Source organism: Leopardus geoffroyi, chromosome B1 (genome assembly GCF_018350155.1).
Source record: "Leopardus geoffroyi isolate Oge1 chromosome B1, O.geoffroyi_Oge1_pat1.0, whole genome shotgun sequence".
NCBI lineage: Eukaryota > Metazoa > Chordata > Mammalia > Carnivora > Felidae > Leopardus > Leopardus geoffroyi.
Genome location: NC_059327.1, coordinates 73,278,768 through 73,302,075, shown reverse-complemented (window position 1 = coordinate 73,302,075; position 23,308 = coordinate 73,278,768). Strand labels below are relative to the sequence as shown.

General features: G+C 39.1%; 1 long non-coding RNA gene across 2 annotated transcripts in view; it reads left to right on the top strand.

Moving 5' to 3' along the window:
• Positions 1 to 23,308, top strand: part of LOC123591236 — a 386,851-nt gene that overhangs the window by 295,155 nt on the left and 68,388 nt on the right. For both annotated transcript variants that reach the window (XR_006709185.1, XR_006709181.1), the window contains exon 4: positions 12,235 to 12,415. This is a non-coding gene — a long non-coding RNA (uncharacterized LOC123591236). The remainder of the gene's footprint in view (positions 1 to 12,234; positions 12,416 to 23,308) is intronic.

Here is a 23,308-nt window from a genome sequence, read left to right as displayed (position 1 = left end):
TGATCAAGAGAATCAACACCATAGAGTTTGGGATGCGAACAAGAGCAAACCAGTGCCCAGAGACTTGGGGAAACTTCCAGTACTAGGGCCAATGCTATGCTCTTGCAGCCCATCCCTCTCCCATTTATCGCCCTAGTAGAGAGATGGAGATACAATGATAGGAGTCTGTTCAGTGTTTGTTAATTAAAAAACAAATGAATGAATGAATGAAAGAAAATTGAGCCGAGAATGGTACAATCAAGAAAGTGAAAACACACCCCTTTAAATGAGAAAAAGTTACAAATCATATATCTGATAAGGGACTGGGATTCAAAATAGAAAAAGAATTCTAAAACTCAATAATAAAAAGACAACTCCACCAGTGGGCAAAAGATTTGAGTAGACATTTCTCCAAGAAAAATGTCGAAAAACACAGCAAGCACAAAGATATTCAATATCATGTCATTAGGTAAGTACAAATCAAAACCATAGTGAGATACCACCTCACACTCACTAGGATGGCTGTAATAAAAAAGACAGTAACAAGCGTTAGCAAGGCTATAGAGAAGTAAGAACCCTCATAAATTTGCTGGTGGGGACCAACATGGTACAGCAATTCTGGAAAACACTTTGGCCGTTCTTCAAAGTGCTAAACATACTCCTGGAATTGAAGACATCCATCTCCACAAAACCTTGCACACGAGTGTCCATAGCAGCAATTTCCATAAAAGCCAAAAAATGGAGACAACCTCAAATGAAAAACTGACAAAATTATAAATAAAATGGGAAATCTTTGTAAAATGAGATACTACTTTGTAATAAAAAGGAATGAAGTGACACATGCTAATGATGTGGATGAAACTTAAAGACATTATACTAATAGAAAGAAGCCAGTCACAATCATGTACTGGTTGCATTCATATGAAATGTCTATAATAGGTAAATGTATATCTAGAGAAAGATTAGCAGTTGTGGAGGGCTGTGCAGGTGTGGAGTTGGGGAGAAATGGGGAGTGATTGCTAATGCCGGTGGGTACAGGGTTTCTTTGGGGATGATAAAAATATTCTAAAATTAGTGGTGATGATGCACATATCTGTGAATATATCAAAACTATGAAAGTGTATACTATAATTTTTTTTTAAGTTTTATTTATTTTTTGAGAGAGGGAGAAGAGAGAACGTGAGTGGGACAGACACACACACACACACACACACACACACACACACACAGAATCTGAAGCAGGATCCAGGCTCCGAGCTGTCAGCACAGAGCCCAACACAGGGCTCGAACTCACAAACTGTGAGATCATGACCTGAGCTAAAGTCAGAGCCACCCAGGTGCCCCTAAAGTGTATATTTAAATAGCAATTCCTATGGTATGTGAATTACATCTTAATAGAAGATATTTAAAAGTAAATACTATGGCTTTAAGTTTGGAAATCTAAGTTGTACACTATGTAATAATTTATTTTCTCTTCCTGTTTCTCTCTGATAGTAAAATAAATGTGTTATTTTTTTTTTTCTACCTATAGGTAGCCAGCCTCATATGGTTATTTCCCTTTCTTATGCAGAGCTTGACTGTGTTTAGGAAAAATCCAGTCCAAGAGGGTAAAGGAGAAAGGGAATATTCTCCAGACACCTAGAATCTGATCCTAGTACATGCTTAATGCCTGGTGTTCCAAAATAAAAGAAATTCCCTCTCTTCAAGAAGTTTTTCTCTTTATTTATCACCTAGTACATTGATTATATCTGATCAGCAGTAAGGACCTTAACAATCTAATATAGGAAGGTAAATTATGGGTTTACGAAGAGTTGTAGAACAAGACCCAAGTTGTAAAGGAGAGGTATACCTCATTTCACAGACATGTTTCACTGAAGAGGCAGAGTGATAATAATTCAGTAAAGATAATTGTAAACATTTGTGCCATACTTTCCAGTTTGCATGACCCCTTGTCCAAACACTGCCTCACTTAACTCTCCCAATAACCCTCTAAGGAAAGTGTTTCCACCCCCAACATATAAAAGAGGCAAGGGTGATTATACATCAACATATTCTACTTTATACCCTGGGCCATTTTCATAAGTACACAGAAATCCATGATCTGTGAGAGTTTACATGGAAGAACGTTGGAGACAACTTGGAAAACAATAACAAGAAAGTGGATCAGAAAAACACTGCGGAGGAAGTAAAGTCAAGCAACCCCGCTAGTTACCTCTGAGAAATGGGTAACTCTTTCTTTTTGTAGATTACAAAACCATCACTAAAGCACCTGAGGGTAGAGATGGAGAATTTCATCTATTTGGACATCTGCTTAATGGCTTATTTTGCTAAAGGTAAAGCCTTCATTTAATTTGTTATTTGCCTCAGCATGCAGAGGAAGCAATAAATGGAATTGCTACTTGGTCTTAATTCTGAGCAGTAATGCAGATTAAAGTGGAGTCTGGAAATAATAGGAACTATAAAAAAGTGTGACCATGTTATCACTGAATGATTCTGTCAAGAAATGAATGTGTTTGGCATTGCACATAACTTGGAATTTGGAAAAGCAGATTTCAAGAAATTCAGAGGAAGTTTAGATAATTCTATAGACTATATTTTTTTAATGTTTCTTTATTTTGAGAGAGAGAGACAAAGTGTGAATGGGAGAGGGGCAGAAAGAGAGGGAAACACAGAATCTGAAGCAGGCGCCAGACTCTGAGCCTGACGCAGGGCTTGAACCCATGGACTGTGAAATCATGACCTGAGTCAAAGTTGGACGCTCAACCGACTGAGCCACCCAGGTGCCCCTATAGCTAGAGTATTCTAAAGCAAATATGCACAAAAGATATAGGAGGCTCAAAATAGACAAAATTCAGACCCTAAAACTTGAATAAAAAAGAAGGAAAGTTTCCAGAAATTATGCATTTCCAGAGTGTTCTTGGAGCTAGGGTAGGACCCATTCTTAAGGTGGAAGGAGGCCCCTCAAATGAAGGAGGATGCAAAATCATGGCCTGGCCTGTGACAAAAACCACAGATAGACGCAGTGTCAGAATGAGCTGAAGATTTCCAAAAATACATGAGACCTTGAAAAGGGATATTTTTTCAACCATTCACTGAATGAAAAGAACAAGAAAGTTTAGGGCTTTTAACAGGGACAATACAGAAGTAAACAGATAGGTCTAGAAAAACGAACTTTTCCTCCCCTACCCATGTCCGTACTCCCTGCAAAGGAGAAAGAACTTGAAAAGAAATGGGCAGCCAGATCCAGTGGAGCTGAGATGACAGAAAAGTCGACACAGGCAGCTCAGGAGCAGGAAGAAGTTGTTTAGACCACGTGGAACCTAACTGGGACAGGTGCTCATGGGAAATGAGAAGATAAGGAAGAAGTTAAGTAAATGAATAAAGGCTGAAGGGTTTGTTAACTGGTAGCTGAATGTGAGGCGACAGTTACATGACATGACATAGCCACATAATGGGTGGATTTGGGAAGTAGAAACATTGGGGCTTTGTTAACACATTTCTAGAGTTGAAAGCAGGGACAGACAGCCCCACCCTTTGGTGCCGGCCAGACCACATCTGGAGTTTCGTCTTCCATGAAGTGACCCGCACTTTAAGAGGGACACTGAGTAACTAGAGCACATTTTTTTTTTCTTGATAGACAAAGAGTTTAGAGAAGATGGACAAAATAATCTGAGTCCCTTCTAATTCGGAGATTGGCCCGTGCAAATTCCCTCCCCTTCCCCAGCGTTGTCTTTTTCCAGATGATGCCAGCAGGCCAGGTCTGAGGACCCAGAGGGGATCTTGCAGGAGTGGCCAAGAGGGTCCTTGGCTTCTTGAGGGATGGAAATCAAATGCGAGCCAGCAGGAAGTGAGAGCAGAGTTTATTGAAGATACAGAGTGCAGATACAGATGGAGCATCTGGGGTCTTGGAAAGGAAACGCACATGAATCTCATCTTTGCTTGGGGACTGGGGTTTTTACTGAGGTCAATGGTCAGGTGCAAGTGTCCCCTGAGGCATCCAGAAACCAATGAGAACAAAGGCAAGGGCCCAGGTCTGGAGCCAGAAATCTAGCACTGCTGATCTGGAATATATGTGTGATAGCTTCCTCTGGCCATCTCACCTTGTCCTTCCTGAGATATTATGTATTCTAAAGAAGTCATTACTAAATCCTAGTCTCTTACAAGGAGAACACTATTTGCAATGAAGCCTGTGTAAAGTGTGTGAGAGTACAGGTCATAGCAAGAATAGAAGCAGGAAAAGGAGCAAAAAGCAGATTTTTATGGAATCCCTCAGTTTTCCTATCTCACTAAGACCTATCAAAATAATTGCTATTCCTCCAGGGCTGGTCTCCAGTAAAGAAGTGAGACTTGGGATTTTCAAGTGACTGGGGGCCCAGCTTCAGGCCTAGACCGGCCCAGGAAATGCCAACGTGGCAGGTCTGAGTCAAAGAAAATCCTGCCCACCGCTGGACCTGAGGGAAGTTGCTTTTGCTCTGCACCTCATTTTGCTCATCTGCAAAGTGGGGCTAATCGTATGTACTTCAGGGGACTGTGGTGAAGATGAAATGGGATAACCTTTATAGAGAATTTGCGTCAGTTCTTGACGTGTGATCTGAATGTTGACAGAGAACCGCCAGAAGCATGCATGGAGACATTTTGTTTGGGGAACGACCTGACTACCCTAAGCTAATCCACTGCTACATAAACATCAGGCTGTATCTGCATCTCACTGCTTTCCATGCAGTTGCTTTTAGGTGGGGCAGTGCATCTAGAACAAAATGGGGAGATAGCCTGTCCAGGTGGTCTTTTGCTACTTAGCAATTTCAATCTGACAGGTTTGTTATTACTTTCCTAGAGGGTTGAGTCACTCCCTGCCACTACAGAAATGGAGACAATGGGGGACCTTCTCAGCTCCTAATCACCCCCTCATTCTCAGTATTGATATTTAATAAGGCCCTGTGGGCTTCAGCCTGGCCCTTAAATCCTCAGCATTACCAGGATTCGCAAAGGCAGGGATGCAATTCAAAAACACTTAAATCCTGACCAAGCCGAGACTGTGAGGGACCTTCCTGACTACTAACTGGCCCATGTGCACAGCAGAGGTAGACAGGGCACCCTGGCGCCAGGGCCTGGGGCACAAGTGCTCTGGTGTGCCAGACCCTCCGCTTCCTAGACTCCATGGGCTCCAGGAAGGAGCTGGGCCATTCCAGACTGTAGACTGGGGTGGGCACAGCACATCTACCCCTTCAAAGCAGAAGGGTTCCATGGGCCTCTCGGACGCCAAGGAACTGTTATAGAGTAGCATTTTAATGAACTGAGTATAAATGCATTAAAAACACATGGAATAAATGCTCCTTGAAATAAACATGGGTTTAAAAAAATGAAGAGAAAAGCAAATGTTTTGGCAAAACACATTTTGGGTTTGTTTGAACCCCAAGTATTTGAAAACCGTTCAGGCAATCTTACTCAATCCAGAGTGCCATTTAGCTCTCCCATGATGACTAATAATACACACAAAAGTGGGAAAATTCAGCATATTTCTCTAGTCATGGCATTTCCAGACAGAAAGACACAGACCAGCCGAAAGACTTTGAGAGAACATTTTTTAAAATAAGAAATGAAGGCTTTGAATTTTGTAGAGAAATGACAGGAGTTAAATGTGTGTTGATTAACTAATGTAAGACAGAAAAGTAAATAGCGACATTATTAACTTAAAAGTTGAGGTGTATGTTTGGTGCCCAAACACTGAATCCTTATGTTCATGAGTCAAAAAAATCACCACCAATCTCATTTACAAAAACAAAAACAACACAGACCAAAACACAAACCCCAAATCAAACAAACAAAAAAAACCCAAACCAACCCAAACAAACAAACAGACCCTTTACCAGTTAATTTTCTAACCCTCTAGTGCACTTGACTAGAAAGCTTGACTACCTGAAAGGCTGGAGAACTAGGCCCACAGCACTCTTACCTGCCATGTGTCCCATCTGGGTCTTCACCTTGACCACCAGGTCTAGACGACTTGTGACATTCTGAGCCCACTCATTCTAATGTCTCAGGTGTCCTCAAACTGCCTGCTTTCCACCACTTCCCCATCTCTCCAAGAGCTGACTTCCCACCAGCCACTGGATTTCAGATGTATTTCAGCTCAGGTGTTAGTTAACAAGCAAGATGTTTGCTAACAAAGGCTTAACACCTCCTGGAGGTATTTGCATTTTAATAGGGAACCATTACAAGAACTCAGATCCCTGAAGGAAGGAAGCCTTGATGGTAAAATGCTGGGAGCCAGCGTGGGTATTTTAGAGCCTGGAGCTCTCTCTTTAGATCCTAACACCAGAAAGCTAGCCCTGCCTACAGTTCTCCGGAGTGGAACATGAAATCATCGTTCCTGTTCACTCTTCCTGGGCTGGAGATCAGCTCCCAAGGTGAAGCGGGCATCTCTGAACAGCAGACTCCAGAGCCTGGTCCCACGGGATGAGATGTCAGCATTGGCTTTTGAGGAACTGAAGAGCAGTCACCCAACCCTGGAACATTTCTGGGCCAGACTCTGCTTTAGGTGCTGAACTTGCAGGTACAAGTTAAGTGCAGCTGCAAACCTCAAAGAACTTCTCCAAGAACTCACTCTTTAGCAAGGAGATCCCAACAGAGAGGGGAGCATAAAGGAAGAAGTGTGTCCAGCTTGAGGCGAAGGGGAAGTTTCCTCACCACCAACTGCTGTGCCTCATTCGGCTTCTTGCACCACCACACCCACACCCTCATCATGTACAAGTTTGGGGCTTTTTTCAAATGATAAAACTAAGGTGAGTTCATTTTAGAAGTTTCCAAAATTATAAAACAGCACAAGGAAGGAACCAGAAATTACTGATAAGGTCACCATCCCTGGAATCAAAAATTAACTGATATTTTATGTTCTTCTAATCTTTATACGTAGGGATCTAGTTTTAATGACTATATATACATATACAATATATATACATTATATGTATATTAAATATTTATATATATATATTGTATGTTTCCCTCCCCTTTTATCGTATGACAAGAGTTTTCCCATTATTTTAAAACAAAATTTTGATGTTTATTTATTTTTGAGATAGGGAGAGACAGAGCCCAAGTGGGTGAGGGACAGAGAGAAGGAGACACAGAATCTGAAGCAGGCTCTGATCTGTCAGCACAAAGCCCAACGCAGGGCTTGAGCCCATGAACCACGAGACTGTGACCCGAGCTAAAGTCGGACGCTTAACCAACTGAATCACCCAGGCACCCCAAGAGTTTTCCCATTTTAAACATGCTTTGAAAATGTCATGTTCCATAGAATAAAGGGTAGTAATCAACCAAATAGAATTTTGTGATGTGTTGAGGTTTCTGCAAACTCTCTATTCTCTTTATTAAACACTCAGACTCTTTGGAGAGTTGTAAAACTAAAAATCTTAAGCATAAGGAGCCTGCACTGAGTAATATATAACTTTTTAGGATAATGAATCTTAAGGAAGAAGGTTTGAAAGTATTGCATTTCATTGACTTTAGTTCCTGGAAATTTGAAACATTACCGACTTCCACACCAGCCATTGCTTTGTGACTTCTGTTACCTTCTCAGCAGTGTTTCACAAACCCTGAGTCTATTTTAGGTTAGGAGTCTTTAATAGGTATTCCATTATAAAGGAAAAACTAACAAGTCTTATTGTTTTTGGGAGAATTTGGATCTTTTCTCCCTTGGATGTCAGGGTGCTAGGGATCAGAATGATATAGGCAAAAATATATTTGCTTTGAGATTCCCCTGCCCATATCTATCCAATAAGGTCTGATACTAATTTATTTTCACAGAAGGCAGCCCCATTTCTGAATAGGTATTTTTATTCTGAAAGGGGAGCTTCTTGGTTTTCTCAGCAATCTGGATATAGCTAGCCACTTTGTAAGACAAAGCTCATTGTATGAATTATGGAAAAACTTCCTTTAACAACTCCTGGTACCTCAACCACCAGTATAAACAAGAATCACCTGGAGAGCTTGTTAAACTGCCCCAGGCCCCTTATTCCAATTCATTGTGTCTGGAGTGGGCCCAGCCGGCCTTTTTTTTTTTTTTTTTTTTTTTTTAAGTTTATGTATTTTGAGAGAGAGAGAGGCTGGGAGGGGCAGAGAGGGAGGTAGGGAGAGAGGATGCCAAGCAGGCTCCTCATTATTGTGCAGAGCTTCATGCCGGGCTTGAAGTCCCAAACCGCAAGATCATGACCTGAACCAAAATCAAGAGTTGGCTGCTCCTGGACTGAGCCATCTAGGAGCCCCTGGGGAGACTTATTTTTAACACGAAGCCCCAGGGGTGTCTAAGGTCCAAGGGCCACCCTTTGAGAAACATTCCCCTACCACGTAAATGTCCAACTCCAGCAAGTCCCTTTGCACTCTGGCTCAACTCTTGAGTCCCAGCGTGCTCAACTCCCAACCCTAGACCCAACCATTTTTGTCATCCTGATGACCCAGTCTTCAGGGTGGGTTAGCACTTGCTGAGTACCAGGTCATTCCCAGTACTTCCCACCTTCCCACCTTCCCAACACACTCTTCTACTCCATACCTTCACGTCATCCCTTTTGTCCAGTGGGGTAGCAGTCCTTTTCCCTCTGGACTTGTGACCAAATATTTCCTTGTCTGTGAAGTCTCACCCTGTTGTACAGGTAGAATAATCGGTTCCTTCTCTGTGGTTTTAGAATCTTGCTGCCCTTAAATACGCACAACAGAATTGCTTGCATGTTTGCTTTTCTTCTAATTGGAAGCTCTCATGGGTACAGAGACCATATCATCCTTTTATGAGCCTGGTGGTTTCCTGCTGTTGTTCTGAGTACTTCTTATATATTAGCTTTTTTCATCCTCCTAACATCTCTATTGTAATATTATTTCTATATTGCAGCTGAGTTAAATTAGTAAAAAGATGAATGAATATTATGAATATTTATTGAATACAAAAATTGAGGTGGAAAAGCAGTGGGAACAGAACCCATGTCGTAGGCTTGAGTCTCAAGGGAAATGATTGCCTATATTGTCATGGGATAATGAAGGTAATGGAACACTGATAATTCAGTATTTGAAAGAAAATTATTTACAAACATCTGTTTCGATTTTTTTTGTATATGTTGTGTTGCAATTATAGTTTAGCAATAGAAGTCATTTCATAATTTTTTAAGTAGCTATTTAAAAATGTGTTGTGGAGACCTTTCATTTATGGTCACATAGTATTTTCCTTCAAAGATGTATTGTTCTGGACAGATCCTCAGTCAGGCTACAGTGAGACTCTCTGTATCCCAGACATACTAGCTTCCTTTAGGTTCTTAAACACCTCATTTTCCATTCTGCCTCAGAGCCATCACCCATATGGGCCCCTCTGCCCGAAAGGCCCCTTCTCTCCTTGCCCAGTCAATGCCAACTCCTCTTGCAAAGCCCAGATCAAATGGGACCACCCCTAACATTTTTAGGGCTCAAAGCAAGAGTTCAAATGAAGGTTCACCTGCTATAGACAGAATTTAGACTTCTCAGACCCCCCTGAAATTCCACATGAGAATGTTGTGGTATAAGGACCACAACTCATGGTTCCATGCTAGTGGCCAAAGCTTCATCTCCCTTGTTCGCCCATCCTTGGTTTCTTTTCACATTGTGAAAGGACTGTGAGCATCAAATGTGTACATCAAAGCCCTTGCATTCTCACACTCTACAAGCAGCCCTTCTTGACCACCCCCGAAACTGAAGGTGTTCGTACTTGCCCCTTTGGGATGTTAGACACAGATGAGGTCCTTTAGATGGGGATTCAGAGGTTCAGGGCACCCCAGACATTGGTGGTATGGGAGGTAAAGCCTCCTTCAAAGTGTAGGTCTGGGGACTCTTGACTCGGTCTATAGGTGATGCTGAGCTCAAACATCCCTTTCTGAAGAAATTGACTCTGCCCCTCAGACACGGCCAGATTCTCCAGTTAAACTTTCATAGCACCTCCTAGTTCCCTTTGTAGCACTTACAATGATAATTAAATAATTCACAGTTTAATGAGCTATGCTTAATTGGTGGTATAAGGCCTACAACCCCCCCCCCCCATAAAAATTCAGTTTTACAAAGATGGAACCAAATCTGTTTTTGTTCACCTTGGATTTCCATCGCCTAAAACAGTGTCTAGCACATGAAGGGTGCTCAGTATGTATTTGTTACATGGGTGAATGAAGGGAAGGTTTCTATTATCTATTCACAGCACATAGAAATAATTTAAGTCTTCCAAAAAATGTTACACAAACTGCTTCACTTTGTCTCACACATCTCTATTATTATCACCATCAAAGTTTTACATGGTAAAAGTTTAAATATTACAAACAATTTTCTAGCATTTTGGTTCCAAAGATAAAGTCGCCACAGGGATCTGTAGAGACAGAGGGTTTAGACAAGATTTCCAGGCACAAGCCCATGCAGATATGTACAGTGTAAATCCTATACATCTACATAGCACAATGCCAATATCACACTACACACAGCTTTTTCTTTCTGGAAAATTACAGAGTTCACATTGTAAGAATCAAACTGGAAGTGAAATGAATAAAATATACCCTTCATAGGATTGCATGCAATTCTACTTAGCGATCTTCATAAAATCTTGAGGGGAAAAATCCTTTTTGAAAGAAAAACAACTCTGGGTGGTGCTCGAAAATTCAGAAGGCAGCTCGAAGCTCTGCCAATGACAACTGTAAGTAATAACATGGTATTAAATTTTATTTTCCATTTTTAAGCCCGAATTTTTTGAAAACCAGCAGGTATGTGGAATTATATTTCTAACAGACATTCTGAAAAAAAATTAATAGTTTTATTTATCTTGGTATGAAAACCTCGATCTTCAAGGGTAAGGTTTTGATTCATTGAGAGATAGGATCCTTATGGACAGAAGGCCTGCATGCGACAGTTCTGGGTTTTAGCTGCTTCCAAGGGTTCTGTTCTTATTTTCCAGCTGCCGATTAATGGGCAAAAATTATCTTCTAAATCTGAAAATCTGTTCTCACTTGAAGGTTCTGTAGTTTTGAATGAACCAGCAGAGATAATATTGTAAATAGATCACTTTTCCCCCAAAACACACGGAGAGAGGACAGAGCCATCTCAGCCTGGAAGCTGTTTTGGACCTTGACCATCATTATTCAATGAGACCTTTATTCCGGGCCGTGGAAATTCAGAGTGCCACTGAAAGAAGCACCTTTCTTCAGAAATTGCTGAATTTCTCAGGAGCTTAATAAATCTCTGTCCTATATTCTTTCCGGGAAAGGGCAGACAGCAAGTACTCAAGTTCTAAAAATAAAACCAGTCAAATCAATACACGACGTCACTCAATCTGTCACATCTCCTGTGACCCAGGGCTTCTTAGCACAGTTGGCACTTTGGGCGAGATAACCCAACCACAGATTTTCTCCTGTGGCTTTTACTGTGTAGTTTTTTTTTGTTGTTTGTTTTGTTTTTGTTTTTGTTTTTGTTTTTGTTTTTGTTTTTGTAGGGGCCAGATTTATACATAACACAAAATTTACCATCTTAACCATTTTTAACTCTCTAGTTTAGTGGTATTGAGTATACTCACTTTGTGCAGCCATCATGGGTGGATAACAGTTATTTATCTCCATAACTTGTCCATCTTTTGAAACTGAAATTCTGTTCCTGTTAAACACCAACCCCCAATACCCCTCTCCCCACAGTCCCCGGCAGTTACCTCTTTTTTTTTTTTTTTTTTTTTAAGCCTATATATATCTGAGACCTTGAGGTAAAAGTGAAGCTGCACATGTGTGTATGTGTGTGTGTGATACCATCGTTAAGTCAAAAGTTCCGGGAACTGGGTGTTTTCCTTCCCATGTGTGTGTTCTGTGGGGCTCCAGGGACCAGGCCTGTGCTGTTACCTCCCTGGCTTCTATCCTGCCCATGCCATGTGTCTACTGTGGAACACAATGCAGATTGTTATTGGAAGTGTTCCTGCCTTGGTTTACTCCTCTACAAAGCAGGGCTGATCACAGTGCTATCTACGGAGGATTCTTGTGTGGATTAAATGAGTTAATAAACACAAAATGCCAGGTCTGCCTCATATTCCATCGGGTCCATGCTCTGTACAAGGATGAGAACCAGGGCAGCTTGTATTTGTCCCAGAATCTCAGAGCAGTTTAGCTTGTCTAGGTAGAAATAGACATTTAACCCCGTTGTTCTTTCCCTGTTACAATCTATCTCTGAATTGGAGGGTAATCTCTTAGCTACATATAACTGGATTTTGTTTCCACCCTCTAGGATCAGAAGGCTGAATCAACAGCTCACTTGGAATGTGATTTAAACATGTGTGCGGTGTACAGATAGGACCATCAGCCAGGAGACTCCATGCTCTTGAACCAAGGGATGTTTCTGTTGACATGCAGGGGCTAAAACACAAACTACAAGCTTTGCTGAGCCCACCTTTTTCTCTCTCCATAAGGTGAGTCTCAAGCACATGGTTCCTTTTCTGCACCATCTAAATGTTGTTTTTTTCTCTACAGCATAATTTAAATAGCTTATATAGGACCTGACAGATATTAAGTTGGTGATTATGATCTAACATCAGATTTCACAGATCTGAATGCTGCCTCCATCACTTAACTGTTTATATAACCTTAGGGTTCTAAGCCTCCGTTTCTTAACCTGTAACATGAAAATAGTCATGGTTGCTGCTTCATACAATTATTGTGAGAACTAATGAGATACCAAGTGTAGTGCACTTAGCAAGCAAATACTACCTTTATTGTCCATAGGGATACAGAAGCCATAGCAGACTAGACAGGTATGAGATGAGGTTAGGAAAAAAAAAAAAAAATCAGTGCTTCTCAAGAAATGTCTTCTGGTGAATTAGAATGATGTATTTGTTCTATGAACTAAACCAATTACTGTTTTAGAAAGACAACCTCTAAAGTTTGAAAGAAATAGCTATCAATAACTGTTTGTTACATGCTAGGAGATGTGCTAATGGTTTTACAGATATTTTCTCATTTATATCTTAATGTAGTCAGTACACTTAGGAGAAGGTATGATCATCCCCATTTTTTAGACAAGGAAATTGATGCAGACGGAGGCCCATTAACTTGTCCAAGGTCATAGAACTAGTAAATGACAGGACAAAATCCAGTTTGGTTGTGTTCTCATCCACCCTGTAACATTACTTCCAAACCAAAACGTCAACTGATGAGGCCTGTTGATACAGTAATGACCAGTGATGAAATCATCATCATGTCACCTAGTTCTAGGCCATGCTACATTATGTGCTCTAAAATTCACATATTGCCTTTTAAAGGAAATCTATTCGTATGGGTTATGATAGACTGAGACTAGTATTATTTTTTTTCACGCAGGACATAAAGCTAACTGTAGTGTTTGATCAAAACTAAAACTCAATATGTGAATGATATTAGTGTTCTTTAGTTGTTTGCCTTAAAATTTGGTGGTTATAAAGTCACTCTTCATAAAGCTTTAGCTTGACCTTTGCTCACTAGCTCAGGCTTGACGACCTAACAAGTAGAGGTATTCATTGTTGGATAGATCTTCCCATTTTTGGATGAGTAAAACTGGTCCTATTTGAAAAGCCCACTGCTTGAGATTGGCCCAAAACCAAATCATAGCTTTAGGAGAAAAAAAATAGCTGATTGCTTATTGCTTTCCAAATTTTTGACATGTTTTCAATGTAGAAAGCTGTTCTAAAGAAAAGTAGGGCAGGGTGGGGAAGGAGAGAGAGAAACCTTGAAAACTCCACAATATACAATCTGCGTCATTTGCTTTACTAAATTGTTGTTCCTTGCCAGTGTCAATAAACTCCTTTAAGTGGTTTAGCGTGTTTGGTTGGCTGTACCTATGCATAAAATAAACAAAGCATCTAGCATTCCCTTTACAAGTGATGACGATGGGTGCTGTGTAACTACCCAATATAACTCTTAATGAAGGAATAATGAAATTTACCTTGCAGAGGCATCAAAAAACAAACATGTTTTTCTAGTGCCTAGGTCCATGACCAACTTCTCAATTGCTGTCTAAGAATTTTATATATGGGATGTCTTAAATTCCAATCCCACATGCAAAACAAGCATCTTAAAACCTGTGCTTGTCCATCTGGAATGACATCAGAGTGATTAATTCTTTCACCCTTTTAGGGCAGTGTCAGCTGAGATTCAGAAATTAATCAAGTGCTCAAGGTCTTAAGAAAATTCAAGCTGTTGAATTAAGACAAGATGTTTGCACTGAGTGCTAACAGGAATGAGGTGCTATATGTAGTAACTCGTTAAAAAAATGTTATGTACTGAGGTATTTACATGAATTTTCATTGGAATATCCAGTTATATTTTTACATTATACAATGAAGTCTTAAGAATAACAGGCTGTAAGTACATTGTGTAAGAGTTTGTCAGGAGAAATCTCAGGTGGGTTGGGAAACGCAAAGCAAGCTCATTTTTCAAATAATGAATGATAGTATCAAAGGGATAGAGTTTAATTTTGTTGCTTTTTAAGAAGAGTAATAATGAACTGAAAATGCAAATATAGAGTATATTTGGGCTATCTTAAAAATAGATTTTTTTCAAGGAAAAAATGCAAAAGTTAATTACTTTGTTGTGTGACAGTCTTTGATTTTTACAATTGATCCAAAAAAGGGAAGGGATCTTTAGTAAGTAGGTTTGGAACATCAAGTTCATGGTGTCCTTCCAAGCTGGATAAATCAGGAAGAATGCTCTCTACCAAGAAAGGGATGGTCTTTTGGAAGAGAGGGTAATCAACCTAGATTCTTTCTGCTAGGATAAACATCAAAGTTCTTGTGGCAGTTCATAGAAGAGGAATCCGCTTCCATACATTTGGCCAGATTTTTGGCACCTGGCTAAAAAGATTGAGCAACCAAAGCCCTGGCTTGAATTTTATTAAAATTGAGTTTTCAAAGGCTACTCTTCTAATTGGAGTGGAGTGGATTGAGTCCTTTGATTGGGATGGGCCCTTAGTATACACATGGCTTGGAGAACTTTCTCCTTTTGTTTCATTGGAAAACTTTCTGTTTTCATCTCTCTGTCCAGCCATGGCCCTCTCTCCCCACAATATTCTTTGAGGAACATCTAGTCCTCTATAAAACATCTAGTAAAGAAGAAAAAAGAAAACAAAACCTTGTTTTACAAATGCTTGACAAGATTTTTAAAAAGTAATGGAATTTCATACCAAATCTTTGTCTTTGCTTATATCTAAATTTGATTAGATGTGATGCTAATGATTAGGGAAAAATGAGTAATGATAAATGGTTGTTGAGCCAATTAATGGATGAGCATGACTTCCCAAAGCAATCTCGCTGAAATCCTGCTGCAGGTTTCTAACGAAGCCTGTGTTTTCCATCAATTCCCAAGGAATATGAAGGCAGCCATACTCTTTTGGCAGTGGTTTAGCTAAAATTAAAACTAATAACCTTTTGGTCTAATGCCGTTTCTCAAACTGGTGGGAAGCACAGACTTCTGTTGTTTAGTATTTATTGTGTGTGTCTTCCAGATTCTCCGTTGAGGACAAGGTAGTCTGTACCTTGGCCTTGGGCAGTGGAACCCTAGGCATGGGAATCTGTGCCTCTAATTTTCCCAGCGGCACCAGAGCCTTCCCAGGTAGCCTCAGAAGTTAGCCCCTCCTTCTCAACCACAATGCAAAATACATCGTTCAGTGCGGTGCAGATACATCTCTCCGGCCTGTGCTTCACTGATCAAGGCACTTATTTTTTCTTCAAAATTTTTATTGTTAGAATTTCCAAATTACATAAAAGATAAAGACTAGTATAATAAAAATCCATAGGCCTCATTTAGATTTATCAGTTATTCACATTTTTCTCTTACTTATTTATCTATTTATTTACCTTTACTGAACTATTTGCAAGTAAGTTGCAGACACTGTGACACTTGACCTCCTTGGACCTCAACATATCCCTCCTAGGCATAGGGATGTAGCCACAGAACTATTATTATATACCCCTAAACTGTATCATTTAATATGAAGTCCATATTCAAATTTCTCCAATTATTTCCCAGACGTCTTTTGTTGTATTGGTTGGTTGGTTGATTGATGTAGGATTCAGTCATGGTTGATGGATTGCATCTGGTTGTCTTTTCATTCTCTTTTAATCTAGAATAGGTCTCTGACATTTCTGTTTGTTTGGTTCTGTTCTCATGCCAATGACTTTTCTGAAGAACCCAGTCTAGTCTTATGGAATCTTCTACATTATGGATTTGCCTGATTGATTTTTCATTGTTATATTCAGGTGCTTTGGCAAGAATATTACGTTGGTTTTGTATATTTCTTAATGCTTTACACCAGGAGTAGTTGATGTCAGATTGTCCCGCCACTGGTGATCCTAATTTTGGTCACTTGGTCAAAGTAGTGACCAGAGGGGTCTCTCTAGAGTGAGGTATATTTCTCCCTCTGGGATTAATAAATAATCCGTGGGGAAACACTTGACTGTGTGACTTTCTGTTTTTTAACAACTTCTCATCTTATATTTTCATGATCCATTAATGATTTTTGCCTGCTACAATTATTACTTGGGGATTGCAAAATGGTAACTTTTCCAATACTATTATTTATTTTTCATTTATTAACTGGTGTTCTACAAAGAAGAGATTTTTAAATTTCTCAGTCTTGCCCCTTCTCTATAATCATTACGGACTCATTTTTAAAAAATTTAGTGTACTTTGATTCATAGCCATCCTTGTTCTTTTTGACACTCAAATGCTCCCAATTTGGTTAGTGGAGGTTACTCCAAGATGATTCCTGTGTTTCTTTGATATGGTGCCATTAGTATGTGAGCACTTTGTTGTTTTCTTACACTGCATTGCCCCTGTTTTTCCCTTGCCCCAAACCTGGAATTTGCAATTACTGTAGCAAGCCATGGTGTCTTATAGTGTGGAATGTTTAGAAATCATCGTTTAGAAATCAACAGCTAAACATTAACTCTACTCATTCCTATGGGGGAAGTTATTTCTAGCTGCTATAGGTAGACAATGCTAGAATGAATATAAATTATGAGTTTGTATTAATTCCAAATAAAAAAATGGAATTGTAAGATTTCTACTTACCTTAATTTTATATTAATACTTCTTTTATAGTTCAAATATTAGTTCCTAATAATATTAATATGTTCATTTGTTTGCTTTATCCTATATTGTACATAAAATAGTTTCATAATTACAATACCTTTCTTACTACAAACACTAAGCATACTAAGTTTAAATCTTATTTCAGTTCCTTTTTTCCTTAGAATATATCCCATAGAGGATGTACAATTAGAGGAATTGTATTTCAAAGTTAATTTAATTAATTATTTTCTAGGTTTAATTGTGTTTACAATTCATAAGTGGCTTTTATTTTATGCACGGTAAAATTCACCCTGGTAGAGTTCTATGAGGTTTTTACAAGTGTTTAAGTCATGTAACCATACTACAGTCAAGCTAGATAGCATTTCCATCACACTACTAAGTTTCCTCATTCTTTCTGTTCAGTCCCCTCCTTTAATACTCAGCCCCTGGCAGGCACTACTGTCTTCTGTCCCTATGGTTGAGCCTTTTCCAAAATTACCTGTAAAGGGAATCATACATCATGGAATCTTAAGTTTAGCTTCTTTCACTTAATATAGTGTATTGGTATAATGCAGTTTAATCCGTGTTGTGCCAATCAACAGATTTATTGATGCGTAGGAGTCCTTTGTGTTTATGTACCCCAAATTTTTAAATGTATTCAACATTTGGACACTTGGCATGACTTTGAATAAAACCCCTGTAAACATTTTTATGGACTCTTCTCTCCGGTAAATAACTAGAAGTGGAATTGCTGATTTTTTATTTTAAGCATATTTTTTACCTTTATAAGAGATTGCCAAACTGTTTCCCAAAGTGTCTGCATTAATTTGCATTCCTACCAACAATGAATTAGAGTTCCAGTTCTAGTTGCTCTACACATCTTTAATCTTTATCCACACTTACTACTGTCAAAAATTTTCTTCGTCCCTCCTTCCCTTCTTTCTTCTTTCCTTCCTTCCTTCCATGTTCCTTCCTGCCTTTTTCCTGTGCTTTCTTTCTTTTGCCATTATGATAGTTATATAGTAGTATCTCATTGTGGTTTTTAACTTGCATTTCTTTAAAGACTAAAGATATTAAGCATCTTCTAATGTTTTTGTTTGCCAACTGTACATCTTCTTTGCTGAAGAATCTGTTCAAATATCTTTCCCACTATTTAAATTTGGATTCTTTGGTTCCTTACTATTGAGTTTTGTGAATTATTTATAGGTTCTGGATATCTGTCCTATACCAGTTATGTGTTTTGCAAGTATTTTCTCCAAGTGTTAAGTTTTATGTTTTAAGCTGTCTTCTTTGAGAACAAAAATGTTAATGTTAATCAAGTCCAAGTAATCAATTTTTTAACCATTTGTGCTTGTGTGCCTTATATAGTCTTTGCCTAACAATGTAGCAAAGCTTTCCTCCCAGATTTTCTTATAGTAGTTTTATACTTGTGCCCTATATCTGCTTGTACCCTACATGTTATGGTTATTTATTTCTTTGACACTCATTTTGTCAATTTCTATAGGAAAAAGGCCTACTTTGAATTTTGTGGGCATGGTTTGAATCTATACATCAATTTGAAAGAGAATTGACATCTTCATAAATTAAGTTTTCCATTCCATAAATAAATCTTTTTGATTTCTCTCATCAATGTATATTAATTTTCAACAAAAGTATTCCACATATTTTGGTTAGATATATACTTAAAAATTTCCTATGTTTGGTGCTATAGTAAATAGTACTGTGTTTTCCTAATTTCAATTTCCATTTCTAAAGATAAGCTATTAGGGAAATACAACTGATTTTTGAATATTAATATTTCTAAATCACTTATGGTTCCAGTAGCTTATTTTGTAGTCTGGGTTTTTCTACGTAAACAATTTCTCACCTATGAAAAAAAAAAGCATTTTTATTTATTACTTTTAAATCTGTATGCTCTTTATTTCTTTTTCTCTCAGTCTTATATGACTGGCTAGGCCTTCCTATATGATGATGAAGAGAGTCATGACAGAGTGTATGCTTGCTCCTTATATTTTTATTTTATTATATTACCTTGCTCCTTATATTTTTCTTTTTTAATTGTTTTAAAGTTTATTTATTTATTTTGAGAGAGACAGAGTGAGCCAGGGAGAGTAGAGAGATTGGGGGGGGGGGTGGGGAGGAGAAAGGGGGGGGAATCTCCAGCAGTCTCCACACCAGCAGCACAGAGCCCAATGTGAGGTTTGAACTCATTAAACTGTGAGATCATGACCTGAGCTGAAACTTAGAGTCAGACCCTTAACCAAATGAGCCACCCAAGGCTTTCTGCCTTGCTCCTTATCTAATATCACTATGAAATATGATATTAATTATACACTTTTCATAGATGCTCTTTATCAGGTTGGGGAAGTTCTCTTTAATTTCTATTTTTTTTTTGGAGTTTTTATTATGAATGGATTTTGAATTTTATCAAATACTTTCCCTGCATCTATTGTCTTTTTTAAAACTTGTTGATAACATGAAGTACATTAATTGATTTTAAAATGTCAAACCAGCCTTGACTTTCTATGATAGATCCCCACTTGGTCATAATGTCTTATCTTTTTTGTATATTGCTGATTTGATTTACTAATACTTTAGTGAGAAGTTTTGTGTATATGTTTACAAAAGGATAGTTTTGTTTTGTTTTGTTTTGTTTCCTTGTAATATCCTAGCCTGTGTTTCATTTTGGGTAATTCTATTAAAGTATCTCCAACTTCACTGGTTGTTTCCTCAGCTGTGTCATATCTACTGATAGCCACATCAATGGAATTCTTCATCTCTTATGCATATTTACCTCTGCCATATATTTATTTATAACATTTCTACTTGAGTCCTTTTTTTTTTTTTTTTTTTTTTTTTTGGTTTTCATCTTTCTGCTAAAATTTTACCTCTGTTTGTGCATGTGGTACATATTTTCCACTAGATACTTTTACATATATCATAGTTACTTAAAGTTTATTTGCTAGTTCCAAAATTCCAAAATCTAGGTCATCTCTGAATCTGCTTATATTGATTATTTTGTCTGAGGATTCTTTTTTCCTCCCTTGCTTTTCTCTGTGCCTCATAATTTTTACTGACTACCAAGAGACTAAAATAAATAGAACATATGTGTGAAAATAGGTATACCTCCTCTCAGGCAGTTAAATAAGAAAATTGAGTCAATTTAGTCAGGACCCAAGCTAGGTTTCAGAATTCTGTTGTTTTTCTTGCCTTCAGTTTCCAATAGTGATGCCTTGTGCTTTGAGTGCAGATTGGAGTGATGGAGTCTTTTTTCTCAATATTTTGCTTTACCCTCAGTTTTCAGACATCTCTGCCCACCTGTACCACAAAGAAGATCTCTTTCTGTGGTCTTGCTTCACACACCCCCATGCCTCTTGTTCTTTCTTGTTAATCATTCCTTGTTAGGCTGGAGTTGAGTGCCCAGGGGAGTTCTCTGTTGTCTTGGTCCAGCCTCAGTCTTTGGTAAACCCTGTGTGCCCGGACCTTTGGTGTAGAGTTTTCTGCCCTTCCTCCCCATGGCAGTCAGTCAAACACTACATGTATCTATATCAGGCCTTGTCTGGGAGAGTATCCTAGCACTCCCCCAGAGAGAGGAGTACTATACTGTTGATAGAAGATCCAGGGCTCAGGACTGTTTCTTGCCACTCTGGCAGGATTAGAGGATCCCCCCCCCCCCACCTTTTTCCCCCAGCAACAAAGTGTCTTTATCTATGCCCTGGGGCAGAGGAGTTTGCTGTTCTCCCTAGGGGCTTAGACATTCTTCTTTGAGAGAAGAATGCGAGCAGGGAAGAGAGCTTAAGTTTTTCACAGTAGTTGCTGATCAACTTCAGGATTGCCTTAGCCAATTCTTGTATGTTTATTTCCCATAAGAACTTTAGAATCAATCTGTCAGTCTTCAGGGGAAAAACCCACTGTGATGTTTTTATCACTGTATGTTTATACATTTACTTGGACAGAAGTAACACTTTTAAGATGTGAACACAGCCTATCCAAGAACAAGGTGTATCTTTCTATTTGTTCAAATCTACTTTTATGTCACTCAGGCATATTTTAAACTTCTCATAAATGTTTTGTACATTCTTCTAGGTTTACTCTAAAGTACTTTGTATTTTTTTGGGTGTCTTTTGGCTCTTATAGATGGTAGGGATTTTTCTGATGCAAATCCATGTCAGAAAAGAGCCGGAATCTCTCTCTCTCAAGTTGCAATGATGACATTTAAAAAAGTTCTTATTTAGGAAACTTTCTAATAGAGACTAGAAGACTCTGAGTTAATCTTACTCTTCTTAATTGTCTCCTTTAATGGGTCCAAGTGTGAATGGAGATGGGCTACCAGGCAAGATTAAAGTGAGGGGAGATGGTTTCTGCCTGGTCAAGAATACTAATGATGGCAAGCAGAGAGGGGATGACAGTGCTACAATCTATACATGATGCTGGCTTCCAGTGGGTGGAAAATGGCTAACATTCCCCTGGACTCTATAGTATGAATTTTCTTTTTTTTAATTTTTTAATGTTTATTTTTGAGAGAGAGAGACAGAATGTGAGCAGGGGAGGAGCAGAGAGAGATGGAGACAGAGAAACCGAAGTAGGCTCCGGGCTCTGAGTTGTCAGCACAGAGCCTGACGCAGGGCTTGAACCCATGAGCTGTAAGATCATGACCTGAGCCAAAGTTGGACACTCAACCAACTGAGCCACCCAGGGGCCCCTATAGTGTGAATTTTCTATGTCTAAAATTTGACCGTCAGCTTTGTAGTTCCTGACAGCCTTGATTGCTCAGCACAGAGAGAGAAAGCAGAACTCCCTTCTCTTAATGGCAGCCTGGCATCCACTGGATTACAAGACTGACTATATATATGAGCAGAAGACCAGCGTGTTCATCTATCATGAAAGTGTTCCTGCTGGGTCTGAACTGCTGTTTCTATAACAGAATTGGGGTTCATACATATCTTCCACAACCAACAGATGGGGGAATGTGGACAAGAAATGAGAAAATCTTTTTGCAGACATTTGTGTCTCCATCCTTGGCAGAGCACTGTCCTTTAAAGCACGGAACACAATGTTTAAAATGAGTACCAGTATCTTACTTGCAAACAGACAAATGCAAGGGTGGAATTCTTTGTGGAATAAGATTTCTCTCTACACACTAGCAAAAGGCCCACTTATGTCATGTAAAGGTAAGGATTTCAGAGTTACAAAAAGCACAATCAGGTATGACAGCTTAGTAACTATTTCTATGAACTCAGTCCCCATTCCTCTTGACGGTAGATAACAAACTTGTCAATTCAAGGTAGTTAGTTGCTTCTGAGTTAGAGTCAGCCCCGTTGAGTAAATACTCAGCTGTTCTCCATTCTTCCTATGCTCCTTTCTTTCCTTTCCCCCTGGGATGACTTTCTTCTTTCTTTGGAGTGTGGAGACAGCTTCTGGTCAGACTGTTTAACCTGGCCTCCTTGGTCTCAGCATCAGCCTCTGACCCTGCACATCTGCTAAGGAGACAGCAGGCCTTTGCTGGCCTCCAGGCACCTCTGCCCATGCAAGGACTCTCTGTTTCCTCTTTCTTTGCTCCCAAGCCTCCTTTTAGGACTGTCCCCTTCTCTGGTCTGTCCTCAGCCCCCTTGAGGGTGTGGAAGAACACTTGGAAAGCTTTGAGGCCTTCCTGGTTTACCCAGGTACCTCCTGTGCTTGTGATGTACTCAACATTAAAGATTCTTTAATATCCCTTTACTTACATCTTTTTCCCTTTTTAAGGTTTTTATTTTTGCATTTATATCTTTAATCATTTTTAAGCATATTTATTTTAAACTTATTTTAAATGTACTTATTTAGTTGTTCTCCCAGCCTTTGCTATCGCTGGTTGTTTTGCATTAAGTTTCTCAACCTAGTGGTTTGTATTCTCATGAGGTTTGTGAATTTTTGTATTGTTAGTGCATCATCAGTAGATAGTCTCCCCTTATACCTCCTGTCCTGTCCCTAACAATGAACTTTTTAGCTTGGTGTTATAAGACTATGTAAATCCTTACTCACACATGGGCTCCTTACTCACACATGGGCAAATACGGGCTTTTGATTTCTCATGGATGACATTGTTTTTTGCCATCAACTTACAGAACAAAAGGATCTTCCTTGCTCTTTCTTGAGAGCATGGATAGAATTTTCTTTCTAGGACCTAGGCACTGGTTCAGGGCTCTGAGTCTTATGCTTCTGCTTGTCTGTGGCACTGTGGCTTGAGATAGAGCTGTCTCCTAAATACTGAGATGCCAACAAAG